Source organism: Alosa sapidissima, chromosome 16 (assembly GCF_018492685.1).
Source record: "Alosa sapidissima isolate fAloSap1 chromosome 16, fAloSap1.pri, whole genome shotgun sequence".
Classification (NCBI taxonomy): Eukaryota; Metazoa; Chordata; class Actinopteri; order Clupeiformes; family Clupeidae; genus Alosa; species Alosa sapidissima.
The window spans coordinates 11,223,043-11,229,042 of NC_055972.1; positions in this window are offsets into that span (position 1 = coordinate 11,223,043).

The following is a 6,000-nucleotide window of genomic DNA, read 5'->3' on the forward strand; positions in this document are numbered from 1 at the left end:
TCGTTTTGTTTTGTTTGTTTTTTGTTTTTTGAGACATGCAGTACCACAGCAGCTAAAATCTTTCGCGGTTCCAGAAAATGAGACCTCATGGACATGTAGCTCATGAAAAACAGTTTCAAAAAGTGCAATAAAACTTCTGTATATCCTGCCTTCAATTTTATAAATGGTGGACAAACGATTTTGTTTTCTGTCCGCGCTCTCTTCAAAACAAAGCCCAGAGAGCCGTCATAACGTGACGATTTCACACGTTCCACGGGGAACACGCGCAAAGTGGAGTCTGGAGAAACTACACAGCCATCAGCCATTCCCTCTGTGCTACAGAGATGAAATGATGAAAAAGGACTCAACCCAAGTCTACTGATAACACACACACACAGAAACACACATGCACCAGTACACTCACACAAACGCATGTGTTCCTCCACACACATTATTCCTATTTCTTTGTCTTCTCTCTTTGTTTCTCTATTTTCCTGTCTTTCAGTTCATCTTCTCTATCAATTTGTCTCTCTCTTTTTTTCTGAACTGTCTGCCTGTCTATTCATCTACCTTTCTGTCTCTATCTACCTATCTATCAATCTATCTAAACTACCTAGAGTGTATGTATCTTTGTCTCTCTCTAAAGAACCACTCGATGCCTGTCACACATACAGCCTGTGTGCTCTAACTGACATGGACTTAGGAGTGAAGCTGCCAAATAAGTGTGTACAATATCTGCAGTAATGTTTTCTCATGAAGAGGCTAGTCTGCCCGACAGACCACTGTAAACCCTTACCATGTGGAGGGCTATCTGATGTAGAGGACCATGATCAATACCCAACCATGCCTAAATTCATTGATGTTCATTTTTGTAACGCTTATTTTTTAAAAGACCAGATCAGAATTGTGCGACAAAATGTATTGTGTGCTCAGTCTGCTGATTCCTACTATCTAGTGGGTGTGAACTGTCCTGCAACTACTCTCTTCATCCAAACCTACACATACACACAGACACAGATAACTTCAATATATATCCACTGTATGCATCTCCGAGGTCCCAATACTGTAATGTATAGCTTTGTCTACTTGAAACCTAGATAAATGTTGGCCTAGATAGTTACACATATGTGCTTTACACAGAGGATGTACCGGCGTGGGATATCTGAGGTTCGCTTAAGGAGATTTCTTGGAAAGGGTGTACACTTTTCAGTTTTATGTCTGTGTCTAAGAGAAGTACAGACCATCACAAACTTGCACAATAACCTAAAACGCTGCTCTGATTTAAGGATGGTACTTTCTTTGACACTCATAGCGACATTCCAATGATGGTTAAGACAACGAAGAAAGTCTGGAGAATTTTTTTATTTGTGCAACCTTTCATATTAGATTATTGTACGAAACGCCTTTTTTTCTCTCCTGTTGATTTGTTTAGTATTTATTCATAACAAAATATCTGTGCCATGTGTTGAAAATATTTATATGTTGTCCTGAAAATAAATTATTTTTATTAAGAAAATAACATGAACTTGAAATGTTGTTGAAGTATTTTTTTCACTGTCCTACATTTTATACACCATGTGGCTGATACTCAGTAAATAACTGTTAGAGTTAGTTCTAATCCTTTATACCCTATTGTGCAAAGTATCATTGAGTATTATTCTGAATAGACATGATTTGTTCATTGATGAAAACAGTATTGATGAGGACAGTATACTTCTTACATTCATGTGCTGATACAGTAGGGATTCAGTGGCTAGGTTCAGATTTTTGGTCATAGTGTGATAATAAGGCTTCCAAAATAGAATAGAAAGGACACTTAGAATTAGGTTTATGGGTAATACTGTGCCTAATTTTTTATCATTCCAATTCCTTGTTCTACTGACACAAACATTACTTTGTTCAGTGTGTGAATTGTAATGGTCCATTTTGTTGTAGAAAACAAGAAGTTCAGCACTACCAGCTCGACACAGGGCTGCTACAGCCCTCAGTATCTGTCTGATAAATTTAGTTTCTTCCTCTTTCGAACAATGCAGATGACTGCCCCCACACTTTTTTTTTTCATCCTTGCTTTTGTTCAAAAATCAGGCAACCCCCTTACCCAATATACAGTGTAGTGTAGGCTGATTTGGAGTGTGGAGGAAAGACCCCTTGAAATACCGAGGGTGGGGGCGTTTGTTGTAGAGAAAGGGTGACATTTAGCTTGTGCGTTGGCGTAGTCGTGTTGTAGCGTGGGTGGCGAGGCTCACAGTCACCTCAGCAACAGGTGAGCGCTTATGAAAATAGCACACACGACAACGCATAGTGAAAGGCCAGCGGTCACCGGCGCGCTGCTGACTTTGAGGGCTTCATAGTTATCAGAAACACTCAAATGACAGGAAAGGCTGTATTATTACAATGGCTGGTTTTTGCCTATTTTACTGTATGTCACCTATTATGAGCCCAATAGTAATGCAATTTTATTTCTACTTTTCTTTTCAATAGAAATTGAAAGATAACCTGTTGCACTGCACAGGGGGAAAACGCTAATAATCATAAATATAATATGATTTTATTTCCTAGTAACACTAAAAGTTAAAATCTCTTATTCCACATCGATTAAAAGTGTTTAACACAGGCTTAATTGCAGGCAATGTTATTCAACTGCTCTATAGGCTATATGGTGCGGCGAATGTAGCACTGTCCATTCCTTGAGTGACAGTAATTCCTTTCAATGGTCAAAAAATGTTTAGTCAGTGATTTTCATACTTTTTTCCTGTTAAGTGTTGGGAATTTATCAGCTTGTCCTGGCAAGTACACCGTGTTCCAAGCAGTACATATGAACACCACACTTTTACTTACTGTAAACACTCCTTCAAAAGCTAAACATTATGGTAATGAGTTTCTGCTACTGAAGTACACAAGCACAGGGAAACATACAGGGAAATTCTAGCACTGAAATTCAGGATTGGCAAAGAGTTTGACTGAAGGAAACGGAATGGGATTTCCAGGGTTTTATCATGTTTATGTAATTCCTCCAAGTCTACCTGCATCCGCTTAAGCTGCAGTTGCATAAACAAAAGTCCCAGTCTACTCAACAGAGGTAGATTCCAGTTCTACCAGAGCCAGACAGGAAATTATAGTCATTAATATTTGTGGTCTTTAGCATCTCAGTTTTTTAAAGTGCACACTTCCATTATTGTTTTATAAAAAAGAAATAGGTGTGTGTGTGTGTGTGTGTGTGTGAGTGTTTGTGTGTGTGTCTGTCTCTGAGTGAGCTAAATCATTAAATATGAGTCTGTGTATGTAGTGAGGTGGCAGGCCATTCCCTCTGAGTGAGATCTGCGTTGTGCTCTGAGCTCCGAGCTCCTCCCGTTATGAGTCGACGCTAAGCACCCGGGGAACATCACAGCATTCCTGACACCTCTGGAAAACACCCAGCTGTAGACATCACCCAGCCCTGCCGCCAACCACTAATGAAACTAAAACCCCTTAAACTCTGCCCATGTGAAGCCGCATGGCCACAGCCCCAGTCCTTATTCAAAGTCTACCTGGCGAGAGAGAAAGTGGCAGAAAGAGAGAGAATGAGGATTATTTTGTAAAAGAATATTTTAGAAGAAGGTGTGTGGGTGAAGATTTCTACTTTTTGACGTAGAAAGAAAAATGAAACCTTTTCACGTGAACATAAAGAGATGTGCAAATATTGCTTGTATCTAGACGTGACGGTGAACTATGAACTGTGATACATGGTAGGCTGACTCATTCTCTATAAATGATCAACTGGATGGATCCAGTAAATCCGGAAAGTCTGCTTTTTGCCGTTTTCTCATTCTCTCTTATTCTTTTCTTTTTGAGACAGGGCTCTGAGATATGACTTCAGGGGGTTGTCCCCAGAGTGATACAGAGAGGACTTTTTTTTTCTTTGAGTAAACCCCAAAAAGAATAATACAAGGAAGAGGAAGAAAAACATGAAAAACATGATGGAAAAAAATACCCTTAAAGAAACCTCACCCCCCTTTTAAAGTGACATGAAAGTCACCCCATTTCACTCAAAGGTCTTTGAATGTGTGTATGCGGGGGGGGGGGGGGGGGGGGGGGGGGGGGGGGGGTGAGGGTGGCGGGTTCAAGCCTGAGGCCAGAGTACAATAGAATCAGAGGGCGATGATGTACTTTCCTTTTGTCTAAGAAAAGTCTTCAAGTGTGAGTTTCACTTTTTCTTTGCGTAAGGCCCTCTCAAAACCCTCGTCTTCCCAACCACATAGGGCACAGGAATGCAGTTAACCCACCTCAGTGAAACCCCTTACGACAGGCACTGTAATTACAACCAACGGAGGCTTGCCAAGCTGGAAGACACTTGTCCAGGGTGAAGGTGATTACCTTAAAAAAAAGAAGTTGAATGGTCATTGATACCCTCCAAGTCCCTCTAGGCCAGAAACAGAAGCCTGATTGATTTTGTCACCACAGAGACGTCATGCTGATGTCCAGGGTTTTACTCACATGGGCTATTTTGGAAGCTGGTGTAATCTTTGTGGAACATTTATTTGTTATGAGTGAGGATGTTGAATTTCTTCCCTTGTTTGTTTGTTTGTTTGTTTGTTAGTCAGTCAGAAAACATTCCTGGAGTTTTTGCCATTGTGTTACATCCTTAAATCAGAGCGGAGCGGAGCTGATGTATTCTGGCTGCTAATGTGGAGAGTATGGTCATCTTCACATGACCTCATGTCTAGACATGAGCATCAGTTACATCAGGACAGCCAGTGATTACAGTCATGAGTGATTATTGACTCATCTGAAATCTTCCAAGTAGACCCTGGGGCAGGTCTGGGCCAGATGAAGGCCGAGTCACAATCAGATCATGACCCATTGTTCCCCAGTCAACTGCAGTCTGGGTCATGGCCTTGTAGCTTGAGACCAGTTTTTTTAAAAAGCCATCTCCTGGTTATAGAGCCTGGGAGGTGTCATTGCAAGATATTTTGAATGTTTAGTGAATATGCACTCATTTTAGTAAATTGTGCACTCATTTGACTAAATTGTGGTCTCATTTTACTAATGCGCACAATTTAATATATCATGTGCTCTCCACATAATGCTCTCATTTTTGTTATATTGCGGTCTCATTTTATTAGATTGTGCTCTCAATTTAGGAAATCATGCACACATTTTATACATTACTAAATTGTGCGCTCATTTTGCAAACATTTAAATGAGAGCAAAATTTAGTAAAATGAGCGCACTATTTAGTAAATTGTGCTCACATGTGAGTTTTCTGGACATTAAAACATTTATTGCAATGACCCCTCCAGGGTTCCGTAGTTGGTGCTGTGTTTAACAGATAGTAATCCATCTAAGTGATCCAAACAGCTAAATCCCAGCCTGACACTGAAGCAGTACATTATCTGTGCCTCAGCTGCATTGTCGACCTAATCCACAAAAAAGGAAACACAACAGTCACCCTATTATCTCACTCAGCCCATTACCCAGATTACATTTCCAGGTCAGCCATTGGTAGAGATAGCGCCCCTTGTTTGATTTCAGTTATCCTCAAGATTTCTGTCTATTCAGAGGGAGTTTTTCCTTGTGCCCAAATCCATGAGAACTAAGGCCCCAGATTCTGTACAATATTATATATGGGTTCTTTTTCCAGTGCAGTACCGTAGTAGACATAGTACCACTGGCAGAAAGGGCTAAGTCTAGATCCTGCTCACAGTCAGTTTGCCATGGAAGTTACTGCTTTATGAAGTGTGGACTATTTTTGCACAGTGATCTGCTGCCATCTTGTGGTTGTGCTGACGAACCTGTTTTTGTCCCACCAAGATGGACCTGCACAGCTCTTTCTTCGCTTAGATCTTACCCACAAGCACTATGCTTCCAGGAAGTGGGGAAACCCCTCCATAGGGCCATTCTGTTCCCAAAGGTAAAACAATCCCATCAACTATGTGTGCATCTATAACACGATAGAATATCGGCACTTTGTATCAGAGGTAAGGGGGAAGTCACTGAGGGCAGTATTCTCACTTTCAGCATAACATAAGCGCATGGGAGAAT